At 37.6% G+C, this 24,125-nt stretch overlaps 1 protein-coding gene across 34 annotated transcripts in view; it reads left to right on the top strand.

The window, feature by feature from the left end:
• The window catches only part of fbrsl1 (fibrosin-like 1), a 571,252-nt gene that overhangs the window by 1,668 nt on the left and 545,459 nt on the right, over positions 1-24,125 (top strand).

Genomic DNA, 24,125 nt, shown 5'->3' on the forward strand with positions numbered 1-24,125 from the left:
GGTTTAAACCTAGTTTAAAATCCATTAAGTTGACTAGTACTTGTTCCTTGAGTGCATTGTACAGTTTGAGTTGTGAATATCAAAATGGTTTCTTGAAGTTACTTATGTGATATAAGTTAAGGTCTAAATGATATTTTTCTATAACTTAATGCACACTTATCAGGGATTCATACACTTATTCACCTGCAGCTCTGAGTTGGAACAAATCTTTCTATGACAAATGCTGTTGTCCATACTAAAAAGTTATGTTTGGAAAGACTAAAATGCTTTTCTCTTTCTCTAAGTACATAAAAAGTACCTTTAGAGTTGTGAATATTAAGAAGTAGTAGCACGTTAGTTTATGTAACAATTTACAATATTATCTACTAGCTTATTGCCTGCCTATTATTAAGATATTAACAGTTTATGACCTATAGAGTATGATCTAATTCTACATCCCTAATCCCGGCCTAATAAAGTACATCCTTAATGACTATTTATAAGTGGCTAATTAGTGGTTTATTGGGGTAATTGAGCGAGAATTGTATGTTAAAATTAAAATACATTTTCTTGGGGTTACTCATAACCTGCTCAAAAATGATTTACTCTTCAAAGATTCCAAAAAAAAAAAAAAAGTGCAATTACTTCACTGACATTTTTAAAAAGATCTAAGGTTTGTTTGTTTTTCCATTTCTTACTGGTTTTGTCACACGTTTTCCGGTATTATTATTTACAGGCAACTTAGCTAAAGCAATTTTCCTGTGATGATTTTTTTACAGACTTAAAATATTACATTCATTGATTGCAGCTTGAGTACATTTTAAACATCCGAGTTGTGAATATGAAGACAGTACTACAATAATATGAGCAAATTGTTTTGACTCATTAAAAAAATGAAATGTTATATATTGGTGACCTTAACACAGTTAAGAAGGGCTTGTAATTGTTGGATGCCACACTGACTGTACGTTGTTGTTGCTTTTTGCATTTAACTATTTCGTTGTTTTTACATTGCCTAATAGTTTCTTACCACAAAAAAATAGCATCACACCATTGACCAATGTTTATTTAAAACAGATCCCCAGCAGCACCCATTATGTCAACGTTGTTTTCTTAAGTGAACCTGAAGAACTGTTAGCCATCATGTGGTGAATGTGGGCTGTATTTGTTTTGCCTGTGCGCACATGTGTGTTTATTCCAGACAGTATCATTGATTCATCAAATAGTGTGTTTAAACTTGTAGTACTAACAGACAAGCTAATAAGGGCAAGTGAGCGACAGCTTTACATATGTGTTTTGCAAACTGCCTTTGACTGAGAGTTGTATAGTCAGCTGAAGTGGTGGTTGTTGGCCAGCGAGTGCGAGTACATTCATGACAAATGACAGTGGCCTAACATGACCAGTGAACTGTAAAACAAGGCTCAGTCACATAAACAAACACTGACATTCTAATACATCGACTGTGAAAACAGTTTTCATAGTATGATCTGGAGATCAAATGATTTATTGAATGTGTTATGAATATGTAAAAAAAAAAAGCTAGACTGCGTGTGTTTATTTAAACATTACTAATTGAGCAGAAGTTTCTCCGCTTCATAGACCTGTTCAGGCATTTCATCTCTTTATACGACACAGAAGCCAAATCTGAAGAGGCATAAATTTACAAAAATGTGTATTTACGCAGACCGTTTAATGCAGCATAGCGTCTTTACTCTGAATTCTGAGCACACACAGACCCTGTTTAGGGCCACTTTAAATCGGCCGTGTAAAGATGTTCTAATAAATAGACATTTTCTGCCAGGGCTCCAGACTAATGTTTGAGAGCATTGGCACTACTGGCGTTCAATTTTGCAGATGGAGATAACAACACTTGATTTGGTAAAGCTGCTCATGTGGTACTAATTGTATTACAAGTTTCATAGAAGCTTGACTTGAGAGTAGCAGAAGTGCTTTTTATTAACTAAAACTGCAACAGCTACAACTTATACATTTGTAGATCACTAAAAGAATTGTATAGCAACCTCACTAAAAAGTTAACCAAAATGTATGCTTTCTATGACATTTGTTATGCAAAACTTTGATGTAAAGGCATTTAGTACAGTATAAATGCCAAAAATACAGTATTTTACACTGCTTTAACCACAAGTATTGTATAACAACCTCACTAAAAAGGGTATCCCATCTTTTTATGACATTTGTTATAAAAAATACTATGATGTAAAGGCATTTTGTACAGTTTAAATGAAAAAAAACATACAGTAATTATTTGACATCACTCCTTTAACATGTTTAATAATGTAATTTGATCTGAACATTCCACATTTCTGCCAGTGATTCCAATGAAATGAGACCACTGTAAAACCATTATAATAATTTGCAATTAGAGGAATGAAAAGTCTTCTAACTTGATTGTAGTTGTACAATTGTTCAGGTGTTTACCGCATCAGCATTGTGTTTTTAAAGGCATAGTTCACCCAAAAAAGGAAAATTACCTCACCATTTATTCTCTCTCATGTGATTTTAATGTTTTTTTTTTCTCTGTTAAACACTAACGAAGTCCCTTTGAGACAAGTTATTTTAACTCTGCAGCTATCTTTGAAATGCCTCTCGGGCAATATGCTCACCGCGATGGGGTGAGCATATCTGAATGGGGAAACATCAAATTCTCCAAAACTGTTTGCCAAGCTTATGATTACAATACATTTTTGGAATGACCAATAAAATTAAATAACAACTGTCTCACAAGTTTCTTTTCTAAATGTCCTTGCTCAAACTAAGTCAACATATTTTTTAGATTGCCCAAGCTAGTGCGCATGCTCACTCAAAAGAAACAAGATCACAACACCAACCTCATTTATGGCCGTTCTACAATTTATCATCCTCTGAATAATGATTTTTTTTTAGTTTGTGGGTGTTTGGGTAGTTGCTGTCATGTTCGACAGGACGGGCATTTGTTTTATAAAGATTACAAAACCAGAATGTTTTGTTTTCAAGTGTAGTGGTTTCATTTAAAAATAAATATTTCAAGCTTTATGTGGATATATTTCTTTTGTCTGTGAAGCAAGTATTCACTGAGATTCCAGTTTGTTTGTTGACCACCAAACTGTTTTAAAAGCACACATCTGAGCTTCTTCCACTAGAAATGGTCAGTATATAGTGATTGATGTTTGGCTCCTGTATAGTAGGCAGGGCTTCATTCGCCATATTGACCGTTACACTTGTCCCCATTCAAAACTATACGAGTGATATGTCTTGTGCATTCTGTTGTTTTTGACACAAAAGAAGATGTTTTAAAAATGCTGGTTGATAGTATCCATTGACCTCCATAGTATTTTTTTCCAACAATGGCAGTCAATGGCTACCATCAACCAAAAATCTTTCAAAATAATTCCTCAAAAAACTGTGTCCAACCGAAGAAAGAAACTCAGAAAAAAGATTTTAAACAAGTGATGATGACAGAGATTTAATTTTTGGGTGAATTATCCCTTTAAACAAGTTTAGATCTTTAACAAACTTCCTCATTGGATTTCTCTGGATAGTGGTCATCTAATTCCAGTGAAACGCATTCTGATACACAAACAGAATGCCATTGCTTATCAGTTCTGCAAATCGCTAGTGGCACCAGCACGACCTCTTTCAAAAATTCAGTCGCACTGGCAGGAAAAAAGGTTGCAAATACAATCACTTACAGTCTGGAGTCCTGCCTGCTCTGATTACTATTGGCTTTGCTTGCAAATTTGTAAACATGCTAATTGTTGAAAACAAACGATGAAAATTGAAACCCCAGAGACTACATTTCAATTTATCTAAATAGTTGTTCATCGTATGAACAGCACATCACTTCATGCTAGGAGATTTTCGGGTTGGCATGATTCTTTTAGGAATCCACCCACATGAGCAGCGTAATTCGGGCCACTGCAGATAAACGTGTCGAACTCTTCCTCGTGTTTTGCATGTCTGATGAACAGCTCAATGAATAAAGCGCTCCATCTGGCAAAAGAAATCCATCAGATACATTTGTTTACTACTAAACGATTTGCTTCTGAATCAGATTACCTGTGTGTACAGATTTTCTGGGGTGATTTAAATGTCAGCTGTGGGATATGAGGCAGTGTGGTAGAGGCTTTGAGATGCATTTTAGCAAAATTACATAATGCCTCCCAGCTCTTTAAGTCCTTCTGTGTAATGAAGTACTTAATTGATAAGAATGCTGCAGTTATTCCCCCCTCCTGAGAACCAAGAGGCTTGTGCGAGCGTGTGGATGTGCTGGATACAGGATGTAAATCCTCTTTGCTTAGGGAGTTGATCCTTCTCTGGGTTTAATGTTACAAAATGGAATTTTGTGAACGCGAAGTGTATTAGTTGCATTTTATGATCTGATCTCTGCTTGTTCTTATTGTGGCTGAGCTGTCACACTTTTCGTTTACTTCCACTGACATGTGAAGACACGTAGGCTTCATATCCAAGTCAGGCTCATTCTGAAAACGTACCGCTATATACATTTCTGAAGAGTGCCAAATACGTCCCAGGAGGTACAAATTTTGTTTAGTTCTCAAATTTCTCTCAAGAGTGCCATTTGTGCCTGCTTTTCTTGTGTAAATCCACCAGAGGCTGCTGTCAACTCACTGACTGACTGATCGACTGACCCACGCTCCTCCTTCCCTAAACCCAACCAATAGTGTTTTCAGAAACATCAGTTGACCTGCACACCCTTCCCTAAAACCAACCGGCAGTTTTATATAGCAATCAGAAAAAGAAAAGCCCTCACCTGAATTTTACCACATTTTTGATTAAACCATATTCTAACCCTGTTATTTACTTTATTTTTAATAACTCTTTCTAAGAACTGATTTATTTTGTCTTTGCCATGATGACAGTAAATATTATTTTTCTGGAACCATTCTTCGCCGACTCAAACCCCATTGTCATGGTCAACTTCTCTCTACGCCCTAAGTCTGTCAATGTACATGGCGAGCTAACTGGACAAACTGGTAACCGCTGGAAAGCCTTTCATACCGCCTTGTAGCGTTTGTTTTAAAGACGAAATGCAGCCATACATACTTCTGCCTACATAATTTGCAATCTCCAGAAATATAAATGGGTCTATATATTCAGAATAAGCCGATGTTACCCACATTATAGTAGACATTTATTGTTTTGTTTTTAAATAAATGTTATAGATGTCTAATAAACATCTAATAAATATATTGGCTGAAGCAAGGCCTATAACTTGATTGTTTTGTTCTAAAACAGGGATTGAAATTGTTACAGTGTTACTTTTTGTTTTTGGTGCTGTTCTCTTTCAGACGGCAAAGTTTCTAAACGAACCAAAATTTCTATGCAAGTAAACTCTCCTCACATTGGTCAGAGTTTGGTTTATTTTCCAGGATTCCACTCAGATGTCATACATTGTCATTTTAATTTATAACAATGTGAAATTAAACTTTATTAGCGAAATGGTGCACATTCATTTTGAATGATGACACCCACAGACATAGTCCTCACAAATATATATCCTGATTTGATGATCATGATCATGATGACAGTAAATAATATTTTATTATATATTTTTCAAGACACTTTTATACAGCTTAAAGTGACATTTAAAGGCTTAACTAGGTTAATTAGGTTAACTAGGCAGGTTAGGGTAATTAACCAAGTTATTGTATAACGATAGTTTGTTCTGTAGACTATTAAAAAAATATATAGCTTAAAGGGGTTAACAATATTTACCTTAAAATAGTCTTTAAAAAATTTTAAACTGTTTTTATTTTAGCTGAAATAAAACAAATACGACTTTCTCCAGAAGAATAAATATTTTCAGACATATTGTGAAAATATCCTTGCTCTGTTAAACATCATATTTAATATTTAAAAAATAAAATAAAATAAAAATAGGCTAATAATTCTGCCTTCAACTGTATGTATTTATGTGTGTGTGTGTGTGTGTGTGTGTGTGTGTGTGTGTGTGTGTGTGTGTGTGTGTGTGTGTGTGTGTGTGTGTGTGTGTGTGTGTGTGTGTGTGTGTGTATGTGTATGTGTATGTGTATGTGTATATGTATATATATATATATATATATATATATATATATATATATATATAGATATAGTTAGACAGTATGCTTTCTTTTTTGTATTCAACATGAAACGCACTTTTATTAGTAGGAATGATATCTCTACTCATCATTCTCATCCATATATATGCCTATTACACAAAGGGATGCAACGATTAACCAGTTTCACTATTAATCGTGTTTTAATTTGTCACAGTACATTCATCAAAATGGCTTCACAACACTGCGTTTCTGGCATTTAACAATGGCTGAGGCTATTAAATAAAAGTCTTTCACATATCCTGTCTTTTGTACATTCAAGTTCGTTATCTCCAACGGAGGTGCACAGCTTGTGCGCACATATTGGCAGTGACATGCACGTGGCGCGCGAGCAGTATGATCTGCTCACACTTTCCTGGTGCACCTTGTTAAAAGAATGCCGTGAGTGAACAGAGTGAGTCACGTGACCAGAACAACCAAAATCTAAAGTCATTCCATCCCTTATTACATATCCATAATACACTATGATACAGCCTGCTTTGTTAATTTGTTGGATTTTATTGCTTTCTCACTATGATCGAACCGCACAAGTGTTTGTTTCAACCATATCATTCAGGCGGTCTCGGACTTATTGTTTAGGTTCAGATCAGAAAACCATTGTGGGTTTCACATTTGCCCAATTGAACTGAGATAAGCGGGCAAACACGGCAAGTTCTGAAACAAATGTCTAGGTGTGAAAGCACCTTAAATTTAGCATGTCAATGAACACTAATAGACATCTAATGATAAATATAGACATGTGGTTAGATAAACAGGAATGAATGAATACACATGAAGTCTGTCAATCTGTCTCTTTGATAACTAGTCTAGATGTAGACTATTTTTAAATCTCAATTCGGTTTTCACAAACAGTCCAAATTGAGCCTTGATGGAATAAAAAGTGTGACAAAAAAGGCCTAGTTCATACTTGATCACATTTAGCATTTTTGTCAATTCAATCACAATTGGACAGTGCTTAATACAGTTAATTAACAGGGGTTTAAGTTGTTCCACATTCATGCACTTTTAATAGTAGCTGTGTTATGATTCAAATAGGTTGTCTAGGGAGGGTAAACGTAACATTTATAATATTAGATTATTACTGAGTGGATGGATGGAAAATACACCAGGACACAAACTTTCCAATCGATTTGTTTATTCTTATGAGGAGAAGAAAGATGAAGCCAACAAAAGATGGGTTTACATGTGTGCGCTTTGTATAATGTATTTATAATAAAAAAAAGAAATACAATCAAAAAGTTTCAGGGGAAAAGGAACTAGAGTGGCGCCAAAGCAAAGAACTAAACAAAACCAAAAGCCACCTAAGCTAGAACACAAGATCCCCTTCTAAACTTACTAATAAAAATCAAAATGTGAAAAAGAAATGGAAATCTTAAGCATTTGCAAAGCCACACATAAACTCCCTGAAATAATAAGCAAAAATACAAAATGCGGCGCTCAGCCACTTACCTAGTGTTTCTGAACATTGAAGATACCTACGGGCAAAAAGTATGTCTCGCGACTTAGTAACCTATTCCCTTTTCCCCAAAAAGGAATGATAAACTCTTTAACCTTATTGACTTAATTTACATTGGTGTATAGTTATTCAGAAACACAGAAAAAAACATACAGTATGATCAGAAGCGAGCGAACATAAACCAACACACAAACACATACAGCATTCTGTAAAACAAGGCGTGCTGGTCGAATTTAAAGTCCGCGGAACGAAGTCCAATTGGTCCACAAGGAATTGCCCTAATAAGGAGTGACATGCTCGGGATCCAATCAGCAGGTACCTGGTAGAGAGAAAATAGCGGAACAAAAGGTGATAGGGCAAGACAAAGAGCAAATGACAGACAAGGAGAGGCGAAGGGAGTCAAGCAAAAACAGAGAGGGAGAAGGCACAAAAATACAAACTCCCACGGACCGTAACAAGCTGTATTGTCCTTCTGTTGACCTAGAGTGTGATCATTACTGGATGTGTTGTGAGATTGCGCACCAAGACAATATATTCATGCTTAATATGCTGCGCCAAAACACACAGATTATGATTGAAACCACAGTTGCCAACCTCATCCTTTTTAGTCGTTTGCTTTTCCGCTTTCTTGTAGATCTTTTAAGATGGCTTTGTTCATTCTATAGCATGCATGTGTTGTATACAAAAGTGAGGCAAAGCTTGATTTTAAGAGGAAAGAGTCTCTGAAATGTGAACACAAATGGTCACTAAAAAGAAACCTCATTTGAAACATTACATTTATAGCATTGGAGCGTGACATTAAAGAGATGGTTCACTCCAAAAATGAAAATTCTGTCATCATTTACTCATCCGTCACTTCTTCAAAACCTATTTGAGTTTCTTGAACATAAAGTAAGTTGATTTAAAGAATGCTGGTTAATAAGACCTATTGACTTCCATAGTATTTTTTCAAAATACTGGATGTTCTTCTGTGTGAACTGAAGTGTTTATAACCACATGAGGGAGAATACTTATGAGGTCAGTTTCACTTTTGGGTGAACCATCACTTTAAAATAGAACTGACTGCATATTTTTTACATCATGCATGGAATATTTGTTGAGTTAAGATACATTTGTTTGTTTTTTGTAAAAGACACTGCATAGTGTAATATATGCCTAGTGCTGTATTCAAAATGTGATGTCTGTCATAGCTTTACCCATTTTACCCATTTCAAGAGTTCACACTTAGATATTGCTTGACAGCTGTAAGCAGGTTTGGCATGCTGTCCCGGGAGAGAACCCTGAGCTCGGAGATAGTTGAGCCCAGGGCTCCCGCCAGGTCCATAGAGCATGTGAGGGGAGTACGAGATCAGGTGGTTCTCGAGAGCTCACCTTTTTGTAAAGGAGAAAAGGAGGAGAAAGGGGTGGATGGGGGGTTTCTTCGGAAAACGAAGATAAGGGAGTAATGTCTAGCTAGGCTACTTATAGTGGGTTAGGATAGATTTGATTGGCTAACTAATGAGTGTAGATAGGTGGCCAGCTGCTGTCAATTATATCACGTGCTCCTCTCGAAATTAGTTTAAAAACTTCACTTCAAGAGTTCACACTTAGATATTGCTTGACAGCTGTAAGCAGGTTTGGCATGCTGTCCCGGGAGAGAACCCTGAGCTCGGAGATAGTTGAGCCCAGGGCTCCCGCCAGGTCCATAGAGCATGTGAGGGGAGTACGAGATCAGGTGGTTCTCGAGAGCTCCCCAAATGCATGAAGCTCGGGACAGCAGCCGTGTATTCGAAGAAACTCCCCAAAAGGCTTGAAATGCTATATCCGGCTGCTGGATATAGTTATTTGAAAAAGAAAAGGTAAAGAGGGCTCCTTTGGAGCAAAGGGTGAAACAGGTTCCTGCGGGAACCCGAGCAGAGTTGGCTTGGGCTGTGAATACTCCTGCTGGAGTAGAGACTCGGGGAGACCACTGCGGGGGTCAGAGCCATGGGGTGGGCGGGAATCCTGCTGGAGTCATTACAAGGGAAGGGGAGTGAAGGACTCCGGCTGGAGAGGGGGGTGAAGGGGGGCAGGGGGGGCGGGGACTCCAAAGGAGTAATTTGCTCGAGGAACACTCCTTGCGGAGATTGAGCTGGGAGGTGGCAGCACTATATATAATTATATATTTATATGAAACATATAGATATATAAATATATAATGGGGTAATCTAGGGCCTTGGGGGGGCGTTTTTACTGACTCTTGCGAGAGTCGAAGCTCTTGGCTCTCCTGCGGGAGAGAGAGCTGTATGTGCCATCTCCAGCTGGAGTCGGGAAAAGGAATGGTCGGTGAAGCCCCAGCTGAAGGGGGAAATGGCAGTTGGGCGATGACCCCTGCGGGGGTCCGGTGCTCGGGATTAACTCCGCGGGAGTTAGAGCTTGAGGGTGACAGCACTATATATAAATATATATTTATATGCGTGGGTGCATATATATATACATATATATAAATAAATTAAAAAATAAAAGATAAGTGTGAGAAATAAACAAAAAATAAACATAAATAAAAGCTAGGGCCGGGGAGGGTCGGTGACATGACTCGTGTCACAGCCTGGGGTTGGGTGAGCTATTTAGCTGCTCCAGTAGGAGTCGGGAAAGATGAGGGGAGGGGGAAGACTTCTTACTGGAGGGTGACGGGCGGTATAGGTGCTCTAGGGGTGTTCCTGCGGGAACAGAGCGTGAGGGTGACAGCACTATATATAAATTCATATTTATATGCGTGGGTGCATATAGATATAAATTTATATAAATAAAATCAAACAGAGAGAAAAATAAATAGTGCTATACTATATGTCATTATGGAATGACATATAATATAAAAAGCTAAGGCCAGGGCAGTGAGATGATTCCTGCGAGAATCGAAGCTCGGGGTAACGCCCCTGCGGGGGCCAGAGCCATGGGGGGGGGCGGGGTCCTACAGAAGTTAGAAAAGTTGGGGGGCAGTGAAAACTTCTGTGGCAGCGGCCGGGGGGGGGGCGGGGGTGACAAGGGGGCCTGGGCAGGGAGAGAACTCCTACTGGAGTTAGGTGAGTGAAAAGGGGGAGAAGGCTGAGTGCAAATCAGCTGGAAGGAAGAAAGGAAGCTAGATGGCTGGGTCATGCCCGCGCCCTTGGGAGACTGGGTAGTTCCTCTGCCCTCGGGAAGCTGGTATGGTTGGGTCGTATTCTCTCCCTGGACTAGGCCCATGCCCTTGGCCGCTGGGATTACTGCGTCTGCTGGTGAGGGTCCTCTGAGCTTCCCTGAGATGGCTGTGGCTGAGTCAGATATAAGATTTGAAGGCGTCGGGAGACTACTTTCCTAGTGTTTGTATGTGTTGTTACGATAGCCCTGGTGTGCTGCTGTGGTGGTGGCTCCAATTCTGAATGAGTGACTGGATTATGAATCTGGTGGGAAGCCTGAATGGTCCTATGACTTTAAGGTGTTATGAAACCAAAAATGTTATTGAACGGAATGTGTGGATGTGTTGAGCAGTGAGAAACTGATGAAGTGTTCTGGGGTAACTTAAAATGTATAAATGAATGCTGACGCAAATTGTGTATGCTGTGGTTATGTTATTATCATCTTAAAAGGAGAGATGGAGTCAGCTGCGGCTCTGCTTCTGATACCAGTTTCTGAAAATAAAGCAAAAGAGAGTCAGCGATTTCCTATGCAACTAGGAACATGTACAGAAGTATTTTTTTTTTTTTTTTTTCTCAGAATGTATTGACTATATTGCCCGTTAGAAGCGCATTGGCGGCCCCGATAATATACCCCACGAAGGGGGCAGCATCTGTGTAAAAAGGATATACTGAGGATGAAATTGGATAGCTAATAAATGAATGGCTTCTATTCCAGCGCTTAAGGAAGGAAGCATAAGCAGGTCGCATGCTTTAAGCGCTACCTGATGGTTACGAACCTTTATGAATTTCATTTCTGTTAAACCAGGAGTCACCAAATATGGTACCGATGGGCACCAGATAGCTCACGAGGCTCTCGTGTGTTGCTCACAGGCCTGTTCTAAAATAGCTCACCATAACACCACTTACAAGTAAGCTTTCTCTAATATAGAAGTAATCATTTAAAATGTAAATATTTGCAAAGATAAATAAAATAGTGTTGCACGTTGATATATTAATTACAGGGTATTTCCTACCCTGTTAAATCATTGTTGGTAACTTTGAGAGAATCATAACATGATCAGTGACTACACCTGGATGAATATTATTCATTATTAAAAAATAACCAAAAACTTAAATTATAATTATAAGTAATTTGAGCAATTTGTTATTTGAGAAGTGTTTATCCAACTGGTAGCCCTCCACGTTAATCGGTGCCCGAAAGTAGCTCTTAGTTTCAGAGGTTAGTGACTCCCGTGTTAAACGCTAAAGACAACATTTTGAAGAAGACTGAAAACCTGTAACCATTGACTTTCACAGGAAGGAATAAATAATAAGGAAGTCAATGCGGCTGTCCGTAGTGCCCAGCCACAATTCATGACACTTCGTATTCTGCCGCGCCGTGGAGCGCTATTTGTATAATTGATTAGTTTATTTGATAAAGTATGAATGCTTGAGTCTGGTGCGCATTAATCTACTATCCTCTGTCGTAAGTGCGTCGCGTCACCGCGCCGTCGGCGCCTCTGCGACGCCCTTCAGGCAGAGTTTGTTACGGCCAAGATCGGATTTAGATCATTTCTCTTCTATTCCGGAGATTGCTGCTGCGAGATAAAATAGGTGAGTGACGAAAAGGCATCCCTGCGGGATAATGCGCATGTGTGTTTGATGTTCTAGATGGAGAGCAGTTTATGCTTAGCGTGATATTTCTTCCAGAATATAAAAGGGGACTGATTGTCGATTTATTCAAGTAGCTTATTAATGCTTGAAATTCTATCACTCCAAATTGATGCTTAAGAATTCTATAGAAGTGCTTAAGCCGGAGGTTCTTCCGCAATGAGAATGCAAATATTAGAAAACCGGTCACTAGTTTAGCTGGGGGATATTAGGGAGAGAGAAACGGGAACTTGTAGGTGAATTACGTGCGAACACCGTAGTTATTGGTGAAATCCAGCGGATCGTTTTTAAGCATAAATGTGTGGGCTACTTTTGCATCCGAATGTTAAACGGACTACGAAATGTAATTGTGACCTCCGATTGCCAGAAATCGGGTGGCGGGTGTAATGTTGATTGCAACCGAGCGCTGCAGCCGTCTAGATTAGAGAGATTGCTTGGTTTATAACGTGATAATTTAAGCATATTCATCTGGCAGAATCATGCTGTTAAAGCTGAAAAAGGCAGAATTATGAGGAGATGAAAGAGCCGTTATTAGACGTTTTTAGAAACGTTCTAATGTCCATTTCAGTAGGGCTGGTATGGATGTGCTTAACAGGGAATTGCTCTGTGATTTCTGGTGTAGCGTTGGTGGACGGCTAGTGAGGTTGTGGGAAGGGAGCGCCGAGATCGGCTGTGCTTCAGTAGACGAAACCTGGAATGAGAAATTCAGAAAATTAGGTCAGTTACAAACGTAATTCAGTAAAAGCATAAACATATTGACAAAAGTCGACAAGTAATTTCTATTTTATAATAGAAAATAATCAGCAGTAGCTGCGAGCTTGTAAAAATGAGAGGGGGAAAAAGCAATGATACGCAAGGTAGAGGGGCGGGGTGCGTAGGTGGTAAGGATCGCTGAAAGAGGAGGACTGGAGTGTGCACTGGAATCGGGAGCTGCAGGATGGAAGAGGTGAGGTGGGATTCCCAAGAGTTGCTTTATTGTCCGGGAGATAGGTTTTATCCGTGTTTAGAATTATGATTGCTGCAATATGTCCAAATCCAATATTGCTTTTTAATCCTTTCCTTGATTCTCCGGGGAGGCGGAGAGATTGCGGGTTTAATGTCTGTTTAGGATAGGGGGTGTGGCAGGAGCGTGTTATGTCCTGGGGGTGGCGGTGAAGACGTGGATTCGCAAGTGTTTTGGGTTTAATGCAGCGGCTTTGAATTATGGTCCCGGCGTCTAGGAGTTTGGAGGAGTTCAGTGACAGTCGTTGTTGGATATGAGTGACACATGATGATGCTGGAGAAGGTACGTAGCGGAGCTGGGGATTGCATTGTGATCTGGCTGGAGTGGATAGGCCTACGGCCTCTCGTTGGAGCCTCGGTCTCGAGCTGACTTTCATGCTGGGCTGGTTGTTGTTAAGACGGGGCTGGTGTTTCAGGGAGCCCGGAGCTTTCTTTCTTGTATGTAGCTGCGCTGATGCTGTTGTGATCTCAGCCGCCGTCGCTGTTGTTGTTGTTTTTGTCATTTTTTGTAGTTGCTGACGATGGTATTAAAGGTGGTGTGGTATTGTAGTTGAAGAATAGTAGGAGATGTGGAGGATCCGTTTTGTCCGTGAGTAACTTTTGGAGAAGCTAGAGCGGACCTGTCGTTTGTTTCTTCGGAAAACGAAGATAAGGGAGTAATGTCTAGCTAGGCTACTTATAGTGGGTTAGGATAGATTTGATTGGCTAACTAATGAGTGTAGATAGGTGGCCAGCTGCTGTCAATTATATCACGTGCTCCTCTCGAAATTAGTTTAAAAACTTCACGTATTAAAAGACAATAAAACCTGTTTTTATTGAATGACTAGTAGTTAAATTATAGGTGAGGCTGATGATTTCAAAGTGGAAGCTTAGGAATTTTTGGGAAGCGCCTATATAAAGCATTGCACTGGAATGTGGTATCTCCAGTTTGATGATTTTTGTTAAAGTGAATGAGGATGATGGTGAAGAACTGGTTTTACCCTTATTCTGTTGGTATTGTATTTACTACATATCTTTCTTAAAATGCAACATAACAGAAGATTCAATTGATTCACCAGCTGATGTTTTCAAAATTACACATTAGCTGCTTTAAGATGTCTAACGTATTGATAGCTGTTTTAAACAGTCTTAAGGCTGATGTAGAGGCTGTTTTGAACAGTCTTAAGGCTGCCCATTTTGAATACTCTTTTTTCAATGAGAGGTTTGAATGATTTGCTAACAGCCGCAAGTGTTTTGCATGCTGCTTATGCGACCTTCGCGGGAAACCGGAGCACCCGGAGGAAACCCACACACATGCGGGAAAAACATGCAAACTCCACACATGAATGCCAACTGAGCCTCAAACCAGCGGCCTTCTTGCTGTGAGGCGAAAGTGCTGCTGAGTATCACAGTATTAATAAATATTGAAATTATACCAATATTATCAACAACACTTTGCACAATGCGCAGCTGATTCAGTCGTTGCCTATCGACATAACAACTGCACCACATTTCTTTTTTTCTTGTCAACAAAAAGGCGTTGCAGTTAGCCTCGCGTTTTTGAAACGCGAAAAGCACGTTCAATGTGATAGGTCTCTTATTCTTCTGCGTCAAGAGCATGGTAGCTCGTATAGCCCTTACCGTGGCTGACGGTGACATGCATCTCTCAAAAAATAACAAGAAATAACACAAGTTCTGTGATTGGTTGGCTTGGTAGTTTTGACAAGTGTGGGTGGTGCTGAGAGCAGCTAGCCTGATGGTGCGAGTGCTTACAAGAGTAGAGTTTCGTTAAGGATCTTCAGATGGAAATTTTTGTTTTGTGTTTACCTTATGATCAAAGTAGTTGAACATTAAGGTTGCAATCAAGGCATGCGTCGTGGGTCACAGTGATCACTCGACACAGAAGTATAAATCAGTCTTTAGACAGGGGGTTGGAGAGGGGTAGCTGGGCGTGGGCATGGGATTATAACCGTTTTCAAGGTATACCGTGGTTTACAAAAGTCAAGGTTTTAAAACCTACAAAATTTTCTGCAATACCGTTCCTAATGTATTTGAATGATATTTTATTTATGTTTTTTTTAAGACAACAATATCTCCAGCAGAAAAGATGTCCAAAGATGTCGTTTTAAATTGTAAAAAAAAATTAGTTTTAGAAACAAATGAAGAGAGTAGAAGTCAATTATTCATTTAGCCTGACATGTTTAGTCTTGCTAAATATTTTAAATGTTTCCCAAATAAAATATATTGTGTTTAAATGGAAAAAAAATTTTTTTCAGACATTTAAAAATAATATATTTTAGAGCAGTAATTACAATATTGTGAAACGTGATATTTTTATCCAGGGTTACCATACTGTCAGAATCTTATACTGGCCCGTACTTGGGCATTGTGGCACTTTTTAAATACAACACCATAACCATATTAATAATAACAATGAACCTCTGTATTTGCATCCTCCTGACCTGTGCTATAGTGAGTGTGGGAGAGGAAGAGGTGGAGAAAATTGAGAGATAATAAAAACTGTGACCTACTGTAAGATGCTGTTTAAAAGATTTCACTGAGGTCATGCGGTTTATCTTTATTTGTTTCTCTTCGCCATTAGTCAACACAATGTTCTGTGAAAGACTGTAAATAGTAAGCAATAAACATTCTCAAGGCCGAGTTGGAAAATTCACCACTTGTACTATTTTCCAGCAATTGAGTTTTTTTTTTTTTTCTTTCAAGAAGCACCCGCTGGCAGAAAAAGCTGTTCGGCAAAGACAGAAACGACAGACTAGCATTAGTGCTCCTCTGAAAATTGCAATAAAAATAATGGGGATGAAATTGAGAGTAGTCATAAGTGGCTCATTAAGTAATAGTGTTTTCTTTTTAAACAGGCAAACCTTTTCCAAGTTTCTCATTCCGCGAACACTATTACTGTTAAACACTTGTGCATTGAAGTGGAGGATATATTTTCTTCCATTAAGATTTATGAGCATACAAATGATTTTTGAGTCTTGTAGTTCCCCTTGCACCGTGGAAGTGTTTGCTTTAAACTTGTTTCTAACATGTCTCAGCCTGTTTTGACTTTCGTTTAAGGGCTTTTGGTTATCTGAGTTGTGGTTGTGGTTTTCTGTTTGTTTCTGGGCGTCGATGAAATGTTTCTTTATAGCAAGTTTCACATCATTGTATGTAAAAGTTTGTTCATTGCGGATTTTCAGATAAAAATGACATAACTCTTTAAATATATCAGTTTAAAGATATTTCTTTAATAGAGTTTGCCCTTTTTGTGTAAAAAAAGAAGAATACATTTCCATTTACCATGTTCTGCAAGTATAAATTTGTTAGATGTTCCTATAAATTTGGCAACCTTAAAACTTAATATGTAGCAATATTGTTGATGTTTGATACTATGTAGACTTTAGCTTAAACATTAACAATCGTTATATAAGTTTTGCTATCCAAAATACAAATATTAAACTGTAAAATGCTTTGCAAACCACTATAAAGGGGACCTATTATCGAAGATCACTTTTATAGGGTCTAAAACACAGTTGAGTGGCAGCAATGTGAATATAGCCAGTCTTTAATAGTTAAAAAATAAAGTCAAACTTTATACAAAAAGTCTGTAAAACACCCTGATTGACGTTTTCTTTTTGTACATGTCATCGGGCCCATGAGCCCCCTCCATTAGTGAAAATCTCTTCCTTTTTAGTAAGCAGCCGTCTGCCATTAAAGTTTTCACCTGAAGATAATGTCATCAACTTAGAAGCGTTATAAATGTGCAGTTTTAGGATAGACAAATGATCACTGTTGTCTCTATAGACTTCTGAGACACTTCTTTGACACTGTTTTTCGCAGAGATAAAGTTAGAGATCTTGTTTTAAATCGGCTGTTATGGTGATGCACAGGCATTTGCTGCTCTGCTCTCTATTAAAAAAAAGTGTTGAGGGAGCAATCTCATTTGAATTTAAAGCAGCAGCCATTAAAATGGCACGCTTTAAATCAAAACCTAAAAGGGACAGTTTCAAAGGATTATTAAAAATATATATATTTGTGAGGTATTTTGAGAAAATACTTTACATACAAACTCCAGGGACTTTAGAGACATATTTCATGTCTTGTAAAAAGACATAAATAATAATGGGTTTCCTTTAAAATCCTAGCAGGGGCTTTTTTAGCATAAACAAACGTAATGTTTTAATTGATTTACATAATAGAAAGCTTGAAAAGTAATTAATTATCAGATTAAAACACATGAAAACCATTGATTTTGATTTACAATTTAGCTTTATTTAATAACTATGGTTGTATTGACAACTTTTGATAGTGTGTCTCCCGACTTACTTGCATACAAGGTTGCACAATATAAAAAATCTAACATTGCGATAATTTTTTTATTCTGCGATATTTATTGCGATATCAAAACAATTTCACTAAATTCTGCATTGTTTGTTTGATAGCTGAGCGACAAAAAAGCAAGCTCAAATTAAATGTTTCAATCAAATTTAAATGATTCAGATTTTTAAAAAATGTATATACTGCTATTTGACGAATAGAGGACTATGCAGAAGACATCGGCAAGCAAATCAAGCCAAAACTAGTGTAATTCTGTTATAAATTTGATTGTTTTGTATTAGTTGATATAAAGCAATGTTTTCTAGAATTTTTTTTACATTCGTTAAATAAACTAGGAAATTACCCATGATAATTTGCCCCACCTATATTTACCTTCGAGCTTTGATCAAGTTTGGTGTTTGGCTCTTCATAAGAAAAAGTTTGGGCACCCCGGTTTGGAACAATGTCGTTTGTCAAAATGGTATGTTTGTTGCAAGTAGTAGGATAAAGTAATAAGCAGGATAAAGTACATCCAGTATGGTTGTTTTTACAGAATAAAGCCCTTCAGTCTGTCGATAAGCCTGTCAGGCTATTTTCTGTGACGATAACCTCCTGGATGTAATTTAACCCTAAAATAAAGTACAGTACAGTATACTACAGTATGATTTGGTACCCTGATCAGGCTTGTGTTTTCACTGCCACTAGTACACTTACTTGGTAGGCATGGTGAATGAGAGAACACTGAGGTCAATGTCATGCTTGCTTGGAGAAGATAGCTTTATGGGCTGTTCCCATATTGTATCTTTTGCACACTCGAGTTGATCATTTCAAATCTAGACAAGCGGTAAGCGCATGAATAGATGAAGGAAGCGACACTTTTTTAGATGCTACAAGCAGCAGATCCTGTTCTTGCTTCTTTATTTGTAGCTGTTTGTCACAAGAAGATAATGTTTGGTTTAAGCTCGGGTCAACCATGGTTCATTGTTGTACCTTATTATTGTATTATTATGATGCCATGTTCATTCATTCTCAGTAGGGTTGTGCCGATAGACGATACTATCGTCTATCGACGATAGTCAGCCATATGGACGATAGCTAATAAAAATGACGATAATACGGCTTATTTTCTAGTTGTTGTTTTTTTTTTCAAAATTATTATTAGGCAGTTAATATTATCAAAGTACAATTCATTGGCCCTTGCATATTTCACACTGTCATCGTCGCGTAACCTTCACCCACCTGACACCAGAGGAATATATTTTAAAAATCATTCATAAATTTATCAGTGTTAGGCTAATATACAAAATTATGTAATAATATATAATTTTTGTTATTGTATAGTTATGCTATTTTTGTTGTAGGCTATAACAAAAATACTAAAACAAAACGAAAATAATGCACTTTTGCCGTTTTTTTTAACATGGTTAAAATAACTGTACAATGTCTCTTTATAACAAGCAGGCTTGACATAATTTGTGAAAGAAGGAAATTTAGTTTTAAAGTCCTTAATATGTTTTTCAAATAGGAGTGATTCTCTTTTAAAAATCGTCATATGCATGCAAGCCGCAAATGTATGATGCGTATTCAAAATAAATGCACAATAATCAGTCGGCTATGAAAATGAAAAGGTTTATTTCAAACTCTAACTTGTTTAACATATTTACCATAAAATAATGTTTATCTTGTTGCTAATAGCCAAACACGTTTCAATAAACAAAATGCAAAAAAAAATTAAATAACCAAGAACTAAAATAATGCAATAGTTACATTGCTTGCAGATTTAAAACAATATGACTGTTTACGATGCAAGAGTAATGCTTCCGTCTACAGATTTTTTGCCAAAAAAACAAGTTGGTTAACTTTTTCTGGTTTGAGTAGGCTGCGAAGTGGAGTGATTATGTTACCGGCTGCGCTAAACACGCGCTCTGAAGGGGTGCTAGGTGCGGTAACACATAGGTATTTTTTTGCCAGGTTTGCCATTAAAGGAAAACGGCGTCTATTTTCTTTCCACCAGTCCAGTGGCTTGTCATCACCATCAATTACTTCCTCTTGTAAGTAAGACGTGATTTCAGATTTTGCGCGCTGGTCTACAGGTGTGGATGTGGACACAGACGGCTTTGCTCTCCCAAGAAGACGACCCAGTGTTTTGATCCTCTTAGCCGGCTGATTCTCACTTGATGACGTACCTGCCGCATCTTCTTCCTCTTCCTCCTCCACTCTGATGGGTACAGGTGGCATATTCTAATATTCCACCATCTCAACCTCAAGCTGTGATTTGATCACATCAAGTTGTGCGGCATCGATGTGGTCGCCCTTATAGCGTGGGTCAAGGAGGGTAGATTTGCGCATTAGTTGGAGGGTACTGTCGTCATATTTCGAGTCGAGTTTCTCCAAAATCCGCCGTTTAATTCCTGCCGTCATCTCCACATCAGTCTCCTCCTCCTTCAGGATATCCTTTGTTAGCTGCAGCATGGGCAGCAGAGATGAGACTGTCACGTAATTTTCAGCTGATAAAATATCAGTAAATTCTGCGACAGGCTTCAACCCATCCCTGACAGCCTCTAGTACAGCAATGTCCTGCCAGGTCACGTTTGGGAGTGTTCCACGACGGCTCTTGTCATCAGCAAAAACCCTTTTGATGGCAGGAAGCTGTTCCAGAACTCTTACTACCATGGCATATGTTGATCCCCAACGAGTTGTACAATCCTAAAATATATTAAATGACAATTATGCGTCGATTGTTAATGTGATCACTTATTACACTGTAAAAAGTTTTTCAAGCAGTCCCTCACCCAATTAATAATTTGTCTTCAATTAAATTTGTAATTATTTGTTTTATTTTTCAAGTAATATATTTTTAGTTTAAAAAGTTGCTCAATCTAAATATTTTTTATTAAGAACTCAATTAATACATTTTTTGTTTTGACGAATATACAATTTTTAGGTTGGATATTTTGTACGCGCATGCACATTATACACACTCATCACCACCAGCCAGTCAACGGTCCGCGGTCGAATCGCAGACGACGCACTGGTCACTTGTGTGGATGTGTGGAAGTAAAGTTTAAGTTTTTAATAAATATCGATGTAATCAAAATTATTGATGTCTTTTTGTATGATTTGGTCAAATAATAATTATTTACAAATTTACAAATAATAATTATTTACAAAAAAAATCCAATTTTTAATTGAGAAAAATCTAATACATAGGCTATTTCTTAATTAGATTTTTTTGTTTTGATTACATCTAGGCTATTTCTTTTTGTTTTTATCAAAAACACAATTTAAACATTTTTACTTCATTCAACAAGAAAAATGTATAGGCCTACATTGTGCCAACTGCCAAGTTATATAAAATAGTTTTCTTAGATTTATAAAATATTGTTTAGGTCAAGTTACTTATTTTTCATTGACTAAAATGATAAAATATAGATGTGAACATTACCTTAATTTTTTTTAGTAAGCCTAGATCAACAGAAATCTTTTTACAGTGTATAGCCTAATTAAATAATATTATATTTGATTTACAAGTATTATTTCTAGTCTGACAAAAAAAAATATTTTTTCTTATTTTTCACTAAGATGGTTGTGCCACAAGATAAATATTAAGCAAATAAAATATAATAATTTCTGTACCGTTATCAGCATACGTTGAGGTAAATTAAGCTGTTCCTGCGCCTTGCGGAGCTCTTGTCGCCTCTTCCAGCTGTGAGAAAATGCCCCGTTAATATTGCGACAGATTCCAAGAGCGCGATCAGTTTTTGTTTTCTCCTTTTGTAGAGAATAATTCACTGCCACATTCAAGTTATGGCCAAAACAGTTCAGCCATGGCCATCCGAGCCTTCGTATGGCCGCAACAATATTGGCCCCGTTGTCAGTTGTAATGCATGAAATTTTACTCGGTTCTATGTCCCAATCTTGCATGGCATCTGACAGCGCCTCAGCCAGTACCTCTGCAGTGTGATTCTCCGGAATAAATGTTGTTTCCAGGCATTTTGCTTCGAGCTTCCAATCTTCCGAAATATAATGGACTGTCACAGACATATAGGGGGTCATGTTTATGCTTGACCACATGTCTGTGGTCAAAGCAACAAAGTTAGCAGCTTTCAGATCTTTAGCAATGATGTCTCTAGTTTCATTGTACAAGTTTGGGATAGCAGTTTCGGTGAAGTACTTGCGCCCAGGCAGCTCGTACTGTTTATCAAAGGTTTGGAGCAGGTCTTTAAAGCTTGCTTTCTCGACTGTATGATAGGAGACCATTTCCTTCGCAATGTACTTCGATACAGCTGCAGTGCACTGAGCCCACCTTTCACTGTTTCTTTTATACTTTGTGCTTTTTGAAAAAGCTCCGATGATTGATGGCTGACTTCGATCTTTGCTAATCGTGCCTTCTCTTGGCGCTAGTTTAGCAGCCTCAGCAGGGTGGCGGCCACGCAAATGTACGTACATGTTTGTGGTTTGTGATCCTTTTACCGGCACAACCTTCGAGCAAAGTCTGCAAACTGCCTGCGTGACATCGGCGGGTTCACCTTTTTCATCTGGTGTAAACCCGAAATATTGCCAAATAGGCGATGTGACATTTTTCTTTCCCACCAACTCCATCTTCCTTGTCAGAATGATAGACGGTCCTCATTTCCCATGTGTCATTTCGCGTGATAATTAATAATTACGTTAATATTAAAATAAAAGTGTAAATTAAAAAGAAAAAGTAGACTAATAAGTAAATAAATGATCTTATAAATAAGCAAACAAATAAATAATCAAAAAATTGCCCGTCCCCCCGATACTATCGTGTATCGGCGATCTTACAGGCTGACGATAGGACGATATGACAATGGGCATTATCGCGCAACCCTAATTCTCAGTCTTTATTTCGGAGGTTGCTACAACAAAATGAACCGACAACTATTCCTGCGTATTTTTTTACGCAGCAGATGTCTTTCCAGCTGCCACCCAGTATTGGGAAACACCCATATACACTCATTCACAATACAATAAATTTCTTCTTTTCACCTATACCGCATGTCTTTGGACTGTGGGGGAAATTGGAGCAAACCCATGCGAACACAGGGTGAACATGCAAACTCCACACAGAAATGCCAACCGCAACCTTCTTGCTGTGAGGCGACAGTGCTAACCACTGAGCCACTATGATGTCATGTTTTGGCTGTGTATTTAAAAAATCCACGATCTCTGGGAAACACCCATACACACTCAATCACACATATACACTACGCCAATTTAGCTTACACAGTTAACCTAAAGTACATGTCTTCGGACTTGTGTGGGAAACCGGAGCACCCGGAGGAAACCCACGCGAACACGGGGAGAGCATGCAAATTCCTCACAGAAATTGGTAAATAAAAAACTAAATTGGAAATAAAAATTTGAAAAAAAATATCAGCAGAAAAAAAGTTTTTTAATTATGATAAATTAATAAATCTGAAAAATGTAAATGTAGGTTTAAAAAAAAAAAAAAAACGTGGCTACATGTTGGTGACAAGTGAAGGGTATGTAAAGAATAAATTTTTTCGGGGGGTGAACTATCCCTAGTATATGAGAAAGTGTCTTTCTAACAATCAGTTTTTCATATACAATAGCTTTATGTGTTTAGAATTTATTTAACAAAGACCATATGTTTCTTAAGACAAGAACACGAGCTACTTTGCATCTGCATTCAGGCACTCTTAATGTAAAAGTACTGACATTTAATGGTAAAACCTCACGAAAGATCTCACGAAAATCTCACGATTCTGACTTTACAAATAAAAAAGTAATTACCAGAGATTCTGACAAAATTGTATTTCCTTTGAATGTTTTGTATATTCACTTAATCTCATAAGGCGTCTCTTGTTTCATCACTGGATGAACATTTATAATAAAAATTGGAAATAATAAATTCGAAAAATATATCAACAGACAAATGTTTTATAATTAAAATAAATTAATAAATCCGGAAATAATGTATAAATCTAACAAATTGTAACAAGTGAAGGGTATGTAAATTATGACATTTTTTCCTTTATTTTTGGGTGTCTAGTTTTCATCTAGCATCTTTATTAACTATCCCTATGAGAAACAATTGTATTAGCTTTCTAACAATCTTTTTTTTTCATTTACGTTTGCTTGATTTGTTTAGAATTGTTAAGATATTTGAGACAAGAACAAGAGCTAGTTTGCATCTGCATTCAGGCACTGTCGAAACAAAAGTATTGACTCTTAATAGTCAAATAGTTTTTTTAAAATAGAATCACAATTCTATCAAGCTTCTGAATAAACAAGTAGGAAAGTAATTTAGGTTCTGACAAAATTTGGTTCCTTTTTTAATTTTAGTATACATTTACTAAATCACTCAAGGCTTCACTTCTTTCATCACTGGATGAATCTGCATTTTGAACTAATCTTTTGAACACCCAATTAAGTGATTCATATGTTTTTTAACAGTTGCTTGTCGCCACCTGTGTAACAGATAGGGCTGCAGGATATTTGAAAAAT

Source organism: Danio rerio, chromosome 5, assembly GCF_052040795.2.
Source record: "Danio rerio strain M-AB ecotype USA chromosome 5, GRCz13ab, whole genome shotgun sequence".
Classification (NCBI taxonomy): Eukaryota; Metazoa; Chordata; class Actinopteri; order Cypriniformes; family Danionidae; genus Danio; species Danio rerio.